The 18,618-nt window shown below is 47.6% G+C and overlaps 1 long non-coding RNA gene across 1 annotated transcript in view; it reads right to left on the reverse strand.

The window, feature by feature from the left end:
- Window positions 1-7,280: 7,280 nt before the first annotated feature.
- The window catches only part of LOC128338168 (uncharacterized), an 82,147-nt gene continuing 70,809 nt past the window's right edge, over window positions 7,281-18,618 (reverse strand). The window contains exon 5 of the long non-coding RNA XR_008312542.1: window positions 7,281-7,951. This is a non-coding gene — a long non-coding RNA (uncharacterized LOC128338168). The remainder of the gene's footprint in view (window positions 7,952-18,618) is intronic.

Below are 18,618 nucleotides of genomic sequence, written 5' to 3' on the forward strand. Positions count from 1 at the left end.
GCGGGGGAGATAGATGTGATATTAATAAAGCAACAGGGTCGACTTGGAAGCAGCTTCATTTTTTCCCCCTCCCCAGGGTGAAGCACTGAAGAATAACCAGCTGGGGATAGCACTGATTGGCTGGTGCCTGTTCAGTCACAAACCCACCTCTCACCCCAATCCCTCAGGCAGTTTTGCTGCTGTTAAAAAAAATCTTCCCATTAAAAAATAGCAATGGATGAAGATATAGCGAATAAACATATGTGGCACTTAGAAGAAATAACAAGGTGGGAAGCTTGCCTGAAGCGTGGGAAGAGGAGATAGACTGATGGGTAAAACAACATTCAGTTAATAGGCATGAATGTCAGTCACTTAAATCAGGAAGCTGGACTCACACTACCACCAAAGAACGGACTGTGAGTTGAGTTGTTATTGGTAGGGATGTGCAAACAGGTTCAATGTCAACTGTGTTCAGTGTCAAACCGGTTTGGTTTGACTGTTCGGGGCCACCCCATTTGATCTGACCCCGCCAATACCCCCCCCACCAGTTGGGGGGGTTTGCAAGCTTTTAAAATTACACACACACACACACACACACACACACACACACACACCATTCCAGGGGAGTTATCCAGGTCCCCCCACCGGCCTCCCTTAGTCAAAAAATCAGCCATTCAGCCATTCTTCGGCCTTTTCTCCAGTGCGGTGGCCATCTTGGAGGCTGCCAGACCTGTACCTCTGTGTGACCTGGGTAACAGCTTGCAACCCGCCCCCCACTCAGACCGGACCGAACTGGGGGTGTTCGAGGGGGTGCCAGACCGAACTGGCCCGGCCCGGTTCGGTCCAGTTCAGACTCAAACTGGACTGGACCAGCCGGTTCTGTGTACACCCCTAGTGAGGGGAGAATTGACCTCACACTAGAACCAGGAGCTTTTTCAGATGGTGACTTTACTGCAACTTTACTTTGGGAGGGTGTGCGGTCACATATTGTCCAGGGTGTGTGTTACCTTTGGAGGCACGTTCACATATCGGCCAGATTTACCCCGAAGTCCATGCAATATTTCAGAGAGCACTTCCGTATTGGAACCTACCCCGATTCATGCCCAGAGTTTAAAAATCCTCTTTCTGCATTGGAGTACCCGTTATGTCCCAAACTCGCTGTAAAGCACTGTGGTAAATGCACAGTAAAGCCTGCTGTCTGAAAAGCCTCCAGGAGTGATTTTCTCTGGAAGAAAACTCCTTCATTTCCAACTTTCAGCTCTCACTCAAAAGTATCTCCTAGCCATACCTGGAGATGCCAGGGGTTGAACCAGGGACCATCAGCATGCAAACAGGAATTCTCCCATTAAATTATGGGTGTTCCTGATGAACCTTCAAAGCTACCTTATACTGGGTCTGCTCTATATTGTCTGTTCTGACCGGCAGCTGCACTCCAGCTTTTCGGACAGGAGTCTTCCCCAGCCCTTTGTGAAGAACACCACGGATCACACATGGACCTTATGCATGCAGAACCAGTGCTCAACCACTGAGCTGCAGACCTTCATGAACAAATGAAACTACCTTCATGTCTTTTACAGGGGTGTGGCAAAGCTGGCAGTGGCCCATGTCCAAGCTTGAGGACTTCTACTGCACAGCTCCAAGGCCCCCTCCACCTGAAGTTCTCCTCTGCCTCCACCTGACCAGCCTCCCACCTGGCCTCTGCAGCACCGCCATGTTTTAATGCTGCCGCCGCTGTTTGTTTTGGTCTCTCTCTTCAGCCATGAGCTACAGCTGAAATTAATCTGCAGGCTTTTTAAATCCTTGTAGTTCTTCAATACTAAAGAACTGTCTCAAGACCTCTTGCTTTTGCTGCTTTCTCACCACACTGATTTTGCTTTGCTATTTGGGGACTGAACTGCTATTCTTCCCCTGCAAAAACATGATGGGGCCACAGAGGTTAGGTGGGCAGGCAGAGGCGGTGGAGGCGGTGGCGGATGGTGGGACATGGTATCATGCCCCTATGGCCACACCTGTCTGGTCAAACAATGAGCACTCTGAGGATGAGGCAACCAGATGGACCCCAGATCCCCTTGAAGGACCATCACACTCATGCCCCGAGGGGCCGATCATGGACTCACACTTGGAGTCATCTGTGCCAAGCAGGGAGAAGGGGGCTCACGGGAGGAGGTCACAGGAGATATCTGTCCCTGAGGAGCCGCCACCACCGCACCCTGAGGACACACCAAGGACACATCAAGGACATGCACATCCTCCGACTCAGAAGACTCTTTGGCCCCTCAACCTGCGAGCAGGGGATCACCCCTTTGCCGTAGGAGTTTATGCCTCAGAAATAAGTCACGGCCCATTTGAATGGCTACACTCTTAGGAAGCAAGAGGAGGAGACTGACTAGGATCATGGGACTATCTAAGACCTCAGTTTGGGCTGGTTAGTTGCTGAAACAACATGGTTGTGGAAGTGATCTGCCTGATACCCATGCCCTGTTCTTGAGCTCCTGGTTTCTGCTCCTTGCACTGCCTGACCTTGCTTTTGTCCTCGGCCTCTGTCCCTCTGCCTGTTGACCACGCCTCTCACCTACTCCCATGGATTGCTTTCTGGTGCTGGATCCTTGCTCGTATGACCTCGACCTTGCTTGCCCCTACAGACTGAATATGGACTACTGACCCTTGGCTTGGAGGCCTGGATTTGATCATTCCCAGTGCTGACAGACACACCTGTGCCCGACAGACAGGACACATACACCCCTGGTTCTTTACCAACCCACCCACCCCCTCCATGGCCAGGGAAGAGGCAACATCAGATCACAGATCAACCTCCTAGGCCTAGCCCCGTCCTCCTACAACGGCTAACATCGGGAGGCCCACAAGCTTCCTGGAAATACATCACATTTTACAGCTGTCTGCTTAAAAAATAAAAAAAAAAGATGGTAAGAAACACCTGTGTTTCCCCCCTACATTGTAACAGCTTGTCACAGGGAAGATCAAATCAGTCATTCACGGATGTGGTTGCTCATCTGTTATGAACCATCGCCTGCTTATAATATCCAATATGATACTTATCTGCAAAAGGAACTTGTGGGGGCAGGATGCTTTCTCTCCTTTTTTTCCGGCGCCTCCATGCATCTTTGCACAAACAACGATAAGCAAGCTCTTCCCAGCTGCCGCTCCAGCTCCATGCCGTCCCTCTCCGTGTTGATACTTCTCGCCCAATATCCTCTCGAGCACAAAGGCCTAATTGTCTTGATTTAAATGAGGATGATTGGAAAAACCCAATGAGATGTGAAACAAAACAAATTAAAGTGCAACGTGCTTGTAGATTTTGCGGAAGCCTGAGCTCCCTCTTGCTTTGATTAATGGAAAGCCAGAGAACTGGGGGGGTGGGATCTGCAAAGCTGTACCCCACTGAGGCCAGTTGAAAATGCTCCCCCCACCCCATTTAAGCTCTCCAACCTGTGGGTATGCCTGAGAAAGTAAAGAGGATATTTCATAGGGGCACAGCAAGCTGCCATCTACTGAGTTAGACCACTGGGCCATCTAGCTCAGTATTGTCGATAAAGTTGTGCTGTTGAGTCAGTTTCGATGCCTGGTGCCCACAGAGCCCTGTGGTTGTCTTTGGTAGAATACAGGAGGGGTTTGCCATTGCCTCCTCCTGCACAATATGAGATGATGCCTTTCAGCACCTTCCTATATCGATGCTGCCCAATATAGGTGTTTCTGGGAAACATACCAATGGGGATTTGAACTGGCAACCTCTGGCTTAATAATCAAGTCATTTCCCCGCTGTGCCATTAGGTGGCTCAGTATTGTCTACTCTGACTGATAGTGGTCATCCAAGGTTTCAGGCAGGATTCCCTCCAGCCCTACCTGGAGATAGTAGCAGGGATTGAACCTGGGCCCTTCTGCATGTAAGCAGATTCTCTACCACTGAGTTATGCCCCCACAAGAGGAATGTCTTTGCTCACATTTAGTCACCCATCTGAATGCAATCCAATGTGGCCCCTGCTTAGCAAAGGGTACAATCCATGCTTGCAACCATAAGCCCAGCTCTTTCTCTGAAGAATACTGGAGCATAGGAAGCTGCCTTATATCAAGTCAGATCATCTCGCTCAGTATTGTCTACCCTGACTGGTAGTGGCTTCTCCAGGGTTTCAGAGAAGGGTTGTTCCCAGCCCGACCTGAATGAAACGGGAATCTTTTGCATGCAAAATAGGGTAGCTTCCCATTTCCCAATAACTGATGAACCATCCTTCAAAAGAGATCTACCTTCGAAAACTCTTCACCTCAAGAGGGTTTTCCAGAGAAGGTTTTTCTCATTACCTGGAATGACTCCTTTGTCATGAATTGCTGATCTGGACAATTTGCTGTTCTTTTAAGGGCGGAGTGGGGTGGGTAGGTGGGGGAGTTGTGTTGTTCCTTTCCAGCACAAAGATGTGATTTAATTGGTTTCACCTGTACAGAGGCTGACACTCCACTCACTGCTTGAAAAGGGGATGGCTTTGTCAATTAAATTGCTTTGAATATTTATTTGGGGAAAGAAACTCCTGCTTACTGTTTATTGTGCAAATGCGCTGTGTTCATAATGGTGACAAGAGATCTCTTTCACCCTCCACTTTGTGTTCAAATGAGCTAAACTCTGTGTCAGGCTGTCCTTCCTTTATCAACTTCCTCTGCTGGAAGGGATATGGCAGCAAAGTTCCGTTACTTCTGCTTATTACAATGCAAAATGTTGCAGGCACAGAAGAGGAGATGTCCAACTCTCCCAGTTTTCTCTCTTCCCTTCCAATGCTTTTGAATTCTATCTCTATCAATTGATAGCTAGATATAGATATAAATATAAATATAAACGCACACACACTTATAAATGCAAATAAGGAGTTGATCCCCCACTCTGCTAGACGCCAGTCAAATACTAGGGGGCAATTCTACTGGGGAATGCAACTGGGAGCAATTCTGGGAGCAATTTCTACTGAATTGCTTGGGGACAACAGAAAGAGAGCACTATTGCTTCACGCCCTGCTCATGACATTTTTTCCCCATGAATCAAGGTATGGCCACCATTCAGGGGGTATTTGGGGCAATCATAATGGAGCATAGGCTGAGCCTGAGAAATGACTCATCAGTGCTAAAATGGAGACTGGCATCAAAGACCAGCCTCACTGGATAGTTGCTGAAGGCCCAACACCTTTAGAAGGGACACAGGAACAAAGGAAGATGCATTATACTGAGTCAGGCCTTTGGTCCATCCGTACAGTCTACACTGCCTGGCAGCTGCTGTCCAAGGCTTTAGGCATGGGTTTTCCCCAGCGGTGCCTGGAGATGTCAGGAGTTCAACCTGGGACCTCCACCCTCAATTTTGATCCCTGAAACCACCTCTGTGCCTTAGCCTTTGCAAGGTGTTAGTAGCAGAGTTTCTCTCAAAGCCCACGCAGGCAGAAAGGGACCCATGGAAGGGAGTTTTCTGGGACATTCCACAGACAAGAACCTGGAAAGGAAGGGAAGGGAAGGCTAGGCTAGGAGAGGCTTCAGCACCATGGTTAGCTCCAAGGGAGAAGTTGCTTTCACATTAGTCAGAGCTATGCTGAGTCCTTAAATACCTCCACATCCTAGGCTCCACCTCCTGACCTAGACATTACAAACCTAGCCTTCTGGCCTAGAGTCCAGCACGTCTCCTTTACATCAAGCCCTGTGGAGCCCATTGCTGGTGCTGGTGTGCCACTACAAGATGCAAGGTTTCTGGTGTTGGAGTGGCTGGCTTTTCACGGGGTTCGGGCTCTCAGGATGCTGATTCTGGAGACTCTCATTCTGAGATTTCCTCAGGCTTGGGTCTGGATCTAGTGTTTGTCATGCCCCCTTAGGATCAGACTCAGGGTCATGACAAGCAATTTGTGGAAGACCTCAAGCAACTGTCCCTCTCAGTAGCTTCATTAAGTAACTACTGAGTAAGTAACATTAAGCACATAGGGAAGTGTGCATTTATGTATTTATGTTATTACATTTTATATCCTGCTCTTCCTCCAAGGAGCCCAGAGTGGTGTACTACATTCTTAAGTTTCTCCTCACAACAACCCTGTGAAGTAGGTTAGGCTGAGAGAGAAGTGACTGGCCCAGAGTCACCCAGCAAGTCTCATGGCTGAATGGGGATTTGAACTCGGGTCTCCCCAGTCCTAGTCCGGCACTCTAACCACTACACCACGCTGGCTCATAGTATAGTAGATGACAGAAGTTCCAGAACATTATCATTGTTTTCCTGGGGAGAAAAGGCAGCACATGGAAGGAGAAGGTCATGTGTAACTGTGGCAAATTGCAGAGAGCACATCCTTCCACCCAAGTCTTCCTGATTCTATATTCTCTAACACATCCACACACATCCCTCCTTGAAACTGGACTTAAGCATATTTTACAGAGAAACATGACATGGGCTGAGATCAGAGGCACAAAGCCTTGTTCCAGAGCTTATGACACTCAGGGATGTTCTTCCTAATGATGCAGCTTTAAGCACGTTTCAGATCTTCTACTTTTTGCCCCCCATGGGGCTTACATTGCGTAGAAGAGTGCAGCACAAAACACGGCTGCACAAAGACATAAGAACAGCTGGATCAAGCCCAAAGCCTATCTAGTCTAGCATCCTGTTTCACACAGTGGCCCACCAGATGCCTCTCGGAAGCTTGCAGGCAAGAGGTGAAGGCTCTCTCCTGTTGTTTCTCCCCTGCAACTGGTATTGAGGGGCATCGTGCCTCTAAGGCTGGAGGTGGCCTATAGCCCTCAGACTAGTAGCCATTGATAGACCTGTCCTCCATGAATTTATCTAAGCCCCTTTTAAAGCCGTCCAAGCTGGTGGCCATCACCACATCCCATGGCAAAGCATTCCACAGATTAATTATGTGCTGTGTGGGAAAAGTACTTCCTCTTGTTGATCCTAAATGTCCCAAACTTCAGTTTCATGGAATGAACCCCTGGTTCTAGTGTTGTGAGAGAGGGAGAAAAATTCCTCTCTCTCCACTCCATGCATAAATTTATACACCTCAATCATGTCTGTCACCTCTTTGCCAAAGAGGTAAAGAGCCCCAGATGCTGTAGCCTAGACTCATGTGTAGACTAGACAATCTAGATCTGCTCAGAGCTTTAAACCTTTATGCTGTTCCACACATCCCTAGGACTGATATGGATGCGGACTCAATAGTTTTTCTTTGCATCACTGCTCTTTGAGGAACAGCAGGGGGAGCTCCAAGGTCATGGCTACATGAGCATTTCCTTGGACCAAGGCCTAAACTTTTGGAAAGTTAAGGATATCTGTCGGTCTTCTTTCCTCTCATTTTGGAGACAAATGAAAACTTTTTTTTAATCACTCCGGGCATTTGGATTTTAATTGGAAAGGTGTTTTCATTGTGACTTTGTTTTCCATAGTTTTATTAAAATGTTTGCAGTGTGAAGTTGACCTGAAATCATGTATTTGAATCTGAGGGATGTAATAGCTTGGTGCATTACAAGTTCAAGAAATCTAGCATTCTGCTTCCATTGATGGACAAAAAGGTTTCTGCAAAGCCTGCAAGCACAGCATGAGGCCAGTAGTCCTTTTCTGTGGTTGGCCCCAGACAACTGGTTTTCTGCAGCATGCTGCCTCTGAAAATTGATGTTCCACCACATAGTTGTCATAGATAATAGCTCTTGATAGGCCTGTCTGCTATGAGGAGCAGGGCTACAATAGGGTGGATGGGTTGCAATCTTCTTCTTCTTCTTCTTCTTCTTCTTCTTCTTCTTCTTCCTCATCCTCATCCTCATCCTCATCCTCCTCTTTCTACCATTCTTCCTCCCGCTTTCTCCTTCACCCTTCTTCTTCTTCCTCCCTCTTCTTCATCCTCCTGCCCTCTTTCCCTTCTTCTTCCTTTTCATTCTTCTTGCTCCCTCTTCCTCCTCCTCCTGCTCTTCATCAAAATATTTATACCCGACATCTCCACTTCACTACTGCTGCAGGTAGCTTACAACATTAATAAAATAAATACAATACAGAACTAAATTTAAAACAGAACAATAAATAGAACAATTTTTAAATTAATAAAATTGAACAAGTCAAAAGACTAAGCTAAAACCTTTCAAGAACCAACCCAGGTCATTTGGACATGGATAAGTTACTTTGCCAAAAGGCATCTGAAGACCCAATTCCCATTTTTGGTAGCAACTGCACATAAAGTCAAACATCTCTAAGGGCTTCTTTGGAGACCTTTCTCTGGGTGCCTCCACACCTGGAAGTTAGGGAGGAGACTAGCAGAAAAGTGGCCTTTTCTGGAGTGGCACCCAATGTCTTCCCTCGGATATGTTCTCCGGGCACCATCTTTCCTATCTTTCAGGCACCAAGCAAAGTCTGTCTTGTTCTTGTAATGGTACTAGAGACATGTCTTGGATATAGAAATATAGCTATATTTCCACTGCTGCACTTAACCTCTTTTCTTGATTATCTGCCATTTTTAATCTTATCATTTACCGTTATAACCCATCTCAATAGCAAAAGGTGCGATATCGATTCCATCAATAAGTCATATGGCAACTTTTTAAAAAAGTATATTAGAAGATATCACATTACTACACTGTCCAGCCCCCTCCCCGCAGACTACCTAGAAGGGCTCAGCGTGCCTCAGCCTCAGAGTCCAGGGAGGGGAGGGGGTTGAAGGTCACCCTGGTCCTCCTCCTGCCCCAGCTGGTCGGTCCTGGTGCCTATCTTTCCCTGGAGGTCCAGACACTTTCCCTGGAGGTCCACCAGCCAGCCTCCCATCTCTGGCTGGTGCCTTAAATGCCTCATAAATGCAGGCCACGCGCCTCGGGCCTCCCACCCCCTTGCATTGGGGCAAGGCCCCCTTTTATTTCCCTTCATCCCTCAGCCCCTACATCTGCTGCCTGAGCGTTCTCTGGACCTCCCCCGTCCTTCGCTGGTCCCCTCCCATCGGGAGATGCATCGCTGATATCATCCGGGTGCGCCTCCCTCCTAGCCCCTCCCCCACGGCTGCCTGGCCCCTGTACTTCCTTTTATCTTCTCTTTATAACACTCATCTGGCCTCTAACCCTGAGTAGGGATTGCAATCCAGATCGCCCGCCTCCCAAACTCTACTTGCTCTACCAGACTGCCTTGCACTGGAAGCAAGATTTCCTTTAAAAAAAAGGAGATATATGCTACACTGCAAAACTGTGCTTTCCTGTAAATCACGCAGATGGAGTGCGACACCAGGATTGTAATACGGGCCTGACATTCTTTTACAGTGTACAGTCATCTAATATTGGTTGCCATAAACACTATAAATCAAAGTCCACTGGAAGTGAACGGCGCCATTTAAAAACACGCGCACACGTTTGCAGACTGATGCAATTGTCCGGCAATGAAACATTCACCCCTCCCTTCTCTTGCTTCTTCACTTGCTGGCACCCCAAACTTCCTTGCATTTGGGGATGGGACCAGAGCTCAGTGGTAGAGCATCTGCTTTGCATGCAGAAGGTTCCAGTTGCAAACCCTGGCAAGCATCTGCAAGTAGAGCAGGGAAAGACCCCTATCTGAAACCTTGGAGAGCTGCTGCCAGTCAGTGTAGACAATACTGAGCTAGATAGCCCAGTGGTCTGACTTGGTAGGCAACAGCTTCCTATGCAGGGGAAACCTATGAGGACAGGGCTGTAGCTTATTGCTAGGGCATCTGCTTTGCATGCAAAAGGTCCCAGCTTCAATCCCCAGAACTACCACGTAGGGTTGAGAAGGACTTCAAGTGGCCAGAAACTCTGGAGAGCTGCTGCCAGTCAGTGTAGACAAGCTCTCAAGTACTGCCTATACCCAAGCCTCAGTATCCTCTCCAGGCACAGAACTGTAGCACCGTGTCGAACACTGGGGAGTCACTGGCAGCTGGAATTCTTTTTTCTTATTCACATCGTTCTCGCAAATTAGCTCAGAACAGATCGTCTGTTTTATCCCCATTTTATCTTCACAACAACCCTGACTGGTAGGATAGGTTGAGATCTAGGAGTTGGCTGGCAGCAAAGGTCATGGCAGTGCTGAGAACTGAACCCACGTCCCCCCAATGCTAGTCCAACAATCTAGCCTCTCTACCACGTTGCCTTTCACATTTCCTCACAAGGGCAACGGATCACCCCGGCCCTCGTATGGACTCACAATAACTCCAGTTGGGGGTGGCCCAAATGCAGCCTTGCCCCACAACTAGCCCCCTTTCAAAACTGATGCTCACACTTTTGAAAGTGGCATGGGGGGGGGGAGAGTACATAGGAACATAGGAAGCTGCCATATACTGATTCAGATCATTGGTCCATCTAGCTCAGTATTGTCTACACAGACTGGCAGCGGCTTCTCCAAGGTTGCAGGCAGGAATCTTTCTCAGCCCTACCTTGGAGATGCTGCCAGGGAGGGAACTTGGAACCTTCTGCTCTTCTCAGAGCGGCTCCATCCCCTGAGGGGAATATCTTACAGTGCTCACACTTCTAGTCTCCCGTTCATATGCAACCAGGGTGGACCCTGCTTAGCTAAGGGGACAAGTCATGCTTGCAACCACAAGACCAGCTCTCTAGAATAGCAACCTCCTCTGCTCTCTTCTGGCAAGCTTTGCAAGGAGTTTGAGGGCAGGCACTCCTTGCAAAGGTCGGATCAGTCCTAAAGAGCTGCTCCAAAGGTGGTGGAGGGTATTTTGCCTCCCTGCTGATGCCCCATGACCTGCTGTCTGAAGCCATTGCTTCACCTTGCCTCATCAAAGGACCGTCTAGGACTGTGGTGGCTGAGAAAGCCCGTTGTAACTCTTCATCTCCCACGTTGTTTTTCATTTGATATGCATTTCCCTTTGTAGCCTTAGGAATGAAGCAATATAATGACTCTAAGCAAATGGAGATCAGTTGGGGGTCCCTCCTTCTGCCTGCTTAGGTCTGGCCTTTGGGAAGCCAGCTTACTTTGGAATCCAGGAGGGGGGTAATGGGTTTTTCATTTTCCAAAATGTCCCCCTACTGAAAAGAAGATGGGAAACCACATGAGAGAATAAAACATAACGAAGGTGATTTTGTATTCCACAGGCCAGAAGTGGAGGAGAGCTCTTGTTCTATTCTGTGCGTTATTATATTTGTTTCTGTACAAACAGCACACCAATTTGGGAAGGACCATGAGGTTCTTTTGACTGCTGAATGCGGTGGAATGTGATCACTGGGGTGGAATTGGAGAGGCAGATGTAACTCTAGGAATATATAAAGCTGCCTTATACTGAGTCAGACCATTGGTCCATCTCGCTCAGTATTTTCTACCCAGATTGGCAGATGCTTCTCCCAGGTTGCAGGCAGGAGATGCCAGGGAGGGTACTTGGAACCTTCTGCATGCAATAATGGAGATGTTCTCCCTAGAGCAGCCCCATCCCCTAAAGGGAATATCTTACAGTGTTCGCATGCAGTCTCCCATTCAAATGCAAACCAGGGTGGACCCTGCTTAGCAAAGTGGAAAATTCATGCTTGCTGCCACAAGAGTGATCTGATTTCCAAGCTGGGGAGCCCATGGACTCCTGCCTCGCCCCAGTGCTTGATTTAATTCCAATGTACCCTTCACATATTTGCTAAATTTATCTTCCTTCAATATGCAAGTTTTATCATACGTGGACAACAGACACCACAGCGGATGGAAATAAAATAAATTAGATTTTGGAGAGCCAAATGACATTTGCTGCACACGATGGAAACACACATACACTACAGCCCAGAAGATAATTATTGAAATTAGGACAATAAGCTCCAAAATGCCGGCTCTCATTTTCATGCATGATGGGTCAGCTTTGAACCCCAATGAAGACGCAGACATGACTCCTGGGTTATTTCAAAATGTCAAGGGACGCAAAGCTTGTCTTTTAAAAACAGGCATCCTCTTCACCTCCTAAACCTCCTTTGCTTGCAAGGCTAAGGAGTCACACTGCTTGAGGTTGAACGTCTTGTGTGAAACACAGTAAGATTGAAGGTTCTTGCTCATTATCTTCTACTTTGAGAGACTCTAGCCACATTCACACATAATGCAGAACCCCTATTGAATAGGCCTTTGGTTCCGCAGACGTTACATCTGAAGGCAGGGAACCACAGTCAGGTGTGGCGATGAACCATGAGGGTTCAGGACTCATCCTCTCTAATAAAACGCTTGGTGTCCGTCCGTGGACGGACACCAAGCGTGTGTCCGTGCCTCCCTGCCCTGTTCTGCGCCTGCGCGAAGCGCAGGCCCAGAACAGGGCAAGGGAGACACACTCGCCGGCACCCGGCAGCCATCTTGGGTGGCCAGAAGCGGCCGCCCCGAAGAAGCCGGAGAGGCAGCGGCGGGAAAGTGACCGAGGCGGCGGCGGAGCCGCCGCCTCGGCCAAAATAGATGGAGGCCGGGGGCGGAGCGGAGGCCATGTAACCTTAAAAAAAAATTTACTCCCGCGGCCGACGCCGCCGACCGCCCACCCTCCTTCCCAGCTGCCGAGTCCCCCTTACCCTGGCCGACTGCTGTCGGCCGTACACAGCCCTTAATTTAAGAGGCAGAGAGGAGCTCGCAAGCAGAGCTCCTCTCTGTGCAAAGCCTCTTGCCGAACTGCCGCTCGGCAGTTCGGCAAGAGGCTTTGCACAGAGAGGAGCTCTGCTTGCGAGCTCCTCTCTGCCTCTTAAATTAAGGGCTGTGTACGGCCGACAGCAGTCGGCCAGGGTAAGGGGGACTCGGCAGCTGGGAAGGAGGGTGGGCGGTCGGCGGCGTCGGCCGCGGGAGTAAATTTTTTTTTAAGGTTACATGGCCTCCGCTCCGCCCCCGGCCTCCGTCTCCCCGGCCTGGCGGGGGCAAGTGCCTGGGCCGATTTGGCCCTTAAAGGTAGGGGAGGGAACGACGGAGGGAGGGGGAATGGCGGCGGGGGGCCAGGAGCGCCGTTACTAGCGCCCGTTATTCAACGGGCCAAAATTCACTTGTAGGAATATAAGAAGCTGCCGAGTCAGACCATTGGTCCATCTAGCTCAGTATTGTCTTCACTGACTGGCAGCGGCTTCTCCAAGGTTGCAGGCAGGAATCTCTCTCAGCCCTATCTTGGAGATGCTGCCAGGGAGGGACCTTGGAACCTAGTTGCTCTTCCCAGAGCGGCTCCATTCCCTGAGGGGAAAATCTTACAGTGCTCACACTTCTAGTCTCCCTTTCATATGCAAGCAGGGCGGACCCTGCTTAGCAAAGGGGACACGTCATGCTTGCTACCACAAGACCAGCTCTCCTCTCAATTGGGATGCCAATCTTGGGTTTAAATAAGTTCCGTTGACCTGACCCGAGGTTCCAAGCAACCTGTGGCATGTCCAAATTTAGAACTGCAAATCTCACATTGGTTTAATTAAGCAAAAAAGCCCCTCAAAAACAAATGGTAACCCCCCAAACCAAGTTTTATGGTCTTCATGTTCAAAACCATGGGATGGGGCTGCAGCTCAGTGGAAGATGTTCAGGGTTCAATGCCATCTCTTCCAGTCAGACCAGAACAACTTCAGCCTTTCAGCAGTAGTTGGACTACAACACCCATCCTCTACCACTGTGGTCAATACTCAGGAATGATGGGGGTTGTGGTTAGAGGCACTCTTACCCCTGGACTTTGGGGCCATGGTTCGGGGCCTCCAAACCACCTGGGGCCCCCCAAATCCTCTTTGGTCTGTTCTGGGTGGTGTGGTCACCGCTCTAGGGGGCCGAGTGTGATTGTGACCTGTGCTGGGTGCTTTAGAGACAGAGCGGAGCGTAGAGAAAGAAATATGTGGGGTGGGAATAGTAAGTTTCATGTTGAAATGTTTCTGCTCATGCATATTTGCATAAATATACCTGTTCTATATGCTTATTTTCTTGTGAATTTTTGCTGTTTGTGCCTTCAAGATCCCATGTGTTAAAAGTACTCTGTGTCATGGTGTGTGTGTGTGTAGGGGGATGATGCTTAACTTGTGGGGGTGGGGGCTCCAAGTGCCTTTAGGTCCAGGCTCCAAAATTACCTAGCCACCTAATGGGGCCGTGGGAAAAGACTTGCCCAGCAAGCATGCCGGTTCGAATCCCCGCTGGTGTGTTTCCCGGACTGTGGGGAACACCTATATTGGGCAGCAGAGATACAGGAAGATGCTGAAAGGCATCTCATACTGTGCGGGAGAAGGCAATGGTAAACTCCTCCTGTATTCTACCAAAGACAACCATAGGGCTCTGTGGGTGCTAGGAGTCGACACACTTTACCTTAACACCTCTGGCTGTAGTCTCACAACAGCTGAAGGTGCAAAGTTGTGCAGCCCCGGTGTAGGCAATACTAAGCTGGATGGACCAATGGCCAACCAAGGCTAAGGCAGCTTCATGAGAGCCAGCGTGGTGTAGTGGTTAGAGTGCCGGACTAGGACCGGGGAGACCCGAGTTCAAATCCCCATTCAGCCATGAGACTTGCTGGGTGACTCTGGGCCAGTCACTTCTCTCTCAGCCTAACCTACTTCACAGGGTTGTTGTAAGGAGAAACTTAAGAATGTAGTATACCACTCTGGGCTCCTAGGAGGAAGAGCAGGATATAAAATGTAAATAAATGAGGGTGTTTTTTTTTAAGTATAGTCCTATTTTAAATCTTGTTCTTGGAAAGGCTTGTCTACTCGGTACATTTTCTCAGCTTTTCGTTTTCATTTCCACCTTCACTTTCTCCCAGAATAAGATGTGACCCTTTGTGTTCTGTCTGTCAGCCATTTTGGCTCATAGGTAACAAACCGTGTCCGGTTCTGATGTGAATGCCAACAGCGAAAGCACAAATAATAAAGGAATCAATCTGCACTTTAAAGAAATTTTAATTCCAAGTGATTGGCTCAAGACAGGCAATTGGAGCTTGGCATCTGAATCTAAAGCAGTACAGCATACCATACAAATTAATTTTCGAGTCCTTTTTTAAAAAAATCATTCCGTCAAAGCAATGCTTCATTTGGAGGTTGAATCTGAGTTCTGTTTGAAGATTAGCTTGCAAAATAAATCTCACATTGGTTTAACTTGTGAAAGTGAAAGGAAACACCCCTCAAAACCAAATTGTAACCCCCCACATCTAGTTTTATGGTCTTCATGTTCAAAACCATTCCCCACTCTGTCTCCACTGTTGAGGGGTGTGAGGAGAAACATTAAAGTCCTCACACAGTAGAGTATACTCTGGTGGTAAAGAAATTTAGCCCAAGGGATTATCTGGAGACGTTAGGTTGAGTTCAAAAAACAAATAAAAGATTTATTAAGAAATTAATTATCACATACGGAGAGAGACATAGAACAACATACAGGAATATCTCCTTATTTGCGGAGGTTCTGTTCTCCACAGATACGGAAACAGCACATATGGAAACTGCAAACACTGAGTTACTAATTCTATCAGATTGCAGGGGTTAGGTTCCCGATGTTTAAAAAATGCATTTAAAATGGAGGAATATGGTTAAAAAGGGTGACATAAAGTGCCCTACCATGATCCAACAACAGAGGCGTATCTAGGGAAAACAGCGCCTAGGGCAAGCACTGAAATTGCGCCCCCTGTCCAAACATCTGACACCCATCTTTCAGATAACTTTACTATAATATCAGCTGAAAAATATAGGTCAAGTTCGTTAATCTTTTAAAATTTCAAAAACTATTTAGCAGTGGACATAGCCAGACCAAAAAAATGCTGGAAAACGACAGATTTCAGTATGCTGGGGCTCATGAATACCCAAATACTACGTGGAGGTGTACTTGGAAAACTAAACAGAAGTGCCTATCTAATTCTCTACTATGCATTGTAGCATCACCATTACATAAGTTTTAAAAATAAATGGAGAATTTGGCTTTTCCCAGATACTCTGAAAATAATTAAAGGATATGCAGAGTAAACTGTATTCACTACTTGGAATATATTCAAATATTTCAGAAAGACAGTTAAAATGAGAGAAAGAGAGCAAGAAACTCCCAGTGGGCCTTAATATTAAGGATTTCACACTGATTCAAAGACAAACTCACCATTTATAGACATATTATTAAGACACTACATTTAACTCACTTATCATAAGAAGCAAAGTAAGAGCAAATGAATACAATCCTAGCTCATAAGCTTCAGCTCAGTATCCACAAGCCCTGATTCTCTGTACATAGTGACAAACTGAATATGTGTACAGTGACTTATATTATATTAAATCTTTTTTTTTTTTACTTGTAGCCCCTTCGGGATGCTTCCTATAGGCCGTGGGGGGGGGGGTCTGCAAAGGTTACCCCTCCCACCACTGGCCTCTAGGGCCTTGCAGAGACCATTTAAACATGTGCAGTGGCCATTTTTAAAAGTAATTTTTTAAAATGGCAGCTGAAAACAAAATGGCCACCGCGCATGCTCAAATGGCCTCTGCGAGGCCTGGCATGGCCTAGGGCCTCACAGAGGCCATTTGAGCATGTGCAGTGGCCATTTTGTTTTTGGTGGCCATTTTGTTTAAAAATAATAATTTTAAGAAATTGTGCCCCCCCTTCAAGTGGCGCCCAGGGCACGTGCCCTGCCTGCCCTACCCTAGATACGCCCCTGTCCAACAATGCTCCCCAGAAGTCAAAATTCTGCCTTTTTTTAATGGGGGGGGAATCTAAAACAAGCCACAAAATGGATCCGTTTGACAAAAAGGTGGCCAGAAATGACCTCTGAGGTCATTTATGGCAGTCTCCAAACTGCAGATACAGTTTGAATTTAAGCCCTTAAATGCCAGATTTTTTCACTTATGCTGAGATTGGGTGTCAATTACCCATCTGCAGATCCACGAAACTGCAGATGCTGGATTGCATATGGAGTGGTATTCCTGTACTTAAACAGGGACTATCTTCAATAACTGAACAATTCTAACTTACTCTTAACTGACCAAGGTAAAGTAAAGCGTGCTATGAGTCACTGTCGACTCCTGGCGCCCACAGAGCCCTGTGGTTTTCTTTGGTAGAATACAGGACGGGTTGACCATTGCCCCCTCCCATGCAGTGTGAAATGATGCCTTTCAGCATCTTCCTATATCGCTGCTGCCCAATATAGGTACCAGCGGGGATTTGAACCGCCAACCTCTGGCTTGCTAATCAGGTCATTTCCCCACTGCGCCATTAGATCTATTAATGTCTCGTCATGCCTCTAGTGTTCCGAAGAGGTTACTGCAGTGCTAAGACCATGCTTTAGAATTCTCACATCTAACATTCCTTCTTCTCTGGGGGAAAAGAAGGAGAGCAAGAGAGAGGTTTAGGAAACCTGAGCATAGCAAATACATTCTGTCTTTATAATGGATGGATAATTGTTACCAACAACGTACACACATTCTCCACTTTGGAAAGTGTTTGTTGATAGTACATCTTGAATAGTTATGCTGCAATCGAGTCTGGAGTGGTCTATGCATGCAGCCAGCAGACTGAAGGGGGTCAAATCCTGAGTTGGGAAAACTGGCCTGTACGTGCAGCATCAGGACCACCCTATGCTTCTGTAGTGCATAAAACATGCTGGTTGATCCAACCCGGTAGAGGGTTTTGATATAAATCTGGGGACTGGGTGAGAATTTTGATGATGATGTTGAGGAGGACCCCACTGCTGCCCTAGCACAGAGTAGAATCCAAGGGAGACAGTGTAGTATAGTGGTTAAAACTATTGGACTAGGACCAGAGAGACCTGAGTGAGTTCAAATCCTCATTCAGTCATGAAACTCGCTGAGCGACTCTGGTCCACAGTCACTTGTCTCTCAGCTAAAACTACCTTACAGGGTTGATGTGAGGATAAACATAACGTATGCCTCTTTGGGTTCCTCAGAGAAAAGAGCGGGATATCAATTTAGTCAACAAACAAATCAATAATACTGCCTAGCGATGTACGAGATGTCATATATATCAGGCAGTATATAAATATGATAGATAGATACGATAGAGAGAGAGAGAGAGAGAGAGAGAGAGAGAGAGAGAGAGAGAGAGAGAGAGAGAGAGAGTCAACATAGTCTGGGGAGTCAGTGGAACTGGGGGACCTGATCTCCCTTAAGTGGACACACCCCATCTCCTCAACCTCCATCACCCCCTCCAGGACCCCAATGGCAGAGATGGTGACACACCCAAGCAGAAGTTCAGAGTCAAAGGTAAAGCAAATATCTGGCAGCAGAAGGCCTCCTATATCTGCACCCTACTCAGGAGGAAAGGCAAGAATGTACATCTGCTGCGGGTCAGAGCCCTACCAATGCAGCAAGGAGGTTATACAATTGCTCAGTTGTTCTGGCCAGCTCCTTATGCTTGCACTGGAGTCCTTGGTTGGATAACTCCCCTCCTGACTGGTCTTGCCTCAGATTTATTACTGATAGAGTCAGATGAGTGGAACCTAGGAGATCCAGATGGAAACATTGGCTCTGGACCAGCAGATGGGTGGAAGTGGAAGGCGAGGGAAGATGTGACACTCGATATGACTCACACTTCTGATCAAAGACTTCAATAGGGATGGAGAGACATGGTCAGCTTGAACAAAGAGAAGTTAGCTCAGATACCCCATCACACTTGGCAAGGACTGTGTCATCACCTTCCACATCAGCACCCATCAGCCACATGGAAGCAAGGAGCATCTACCAGGCAAAGGAAGAGAGGAAAAGAAGGGCTCTTTACTATATATCACAAATGCAGCTTTGACCACACCACTATAA

Source organism: Hemicordylus capensis, chromosome 15 (assembly GCF_027244095.1).
Source record: "Hemicordylus capensis ecotype Gifberg chromosome 15, rHemCap1.1.pri, whole genome shotgun sequence".
NCBI classification, from domain to species: domain Eukaryota; kingdom Metazoa; phylum Chordata; class Lepidosauria; order Squamata; family Cordylidae; genus Hemicordylus; species Hemicordylus capensis.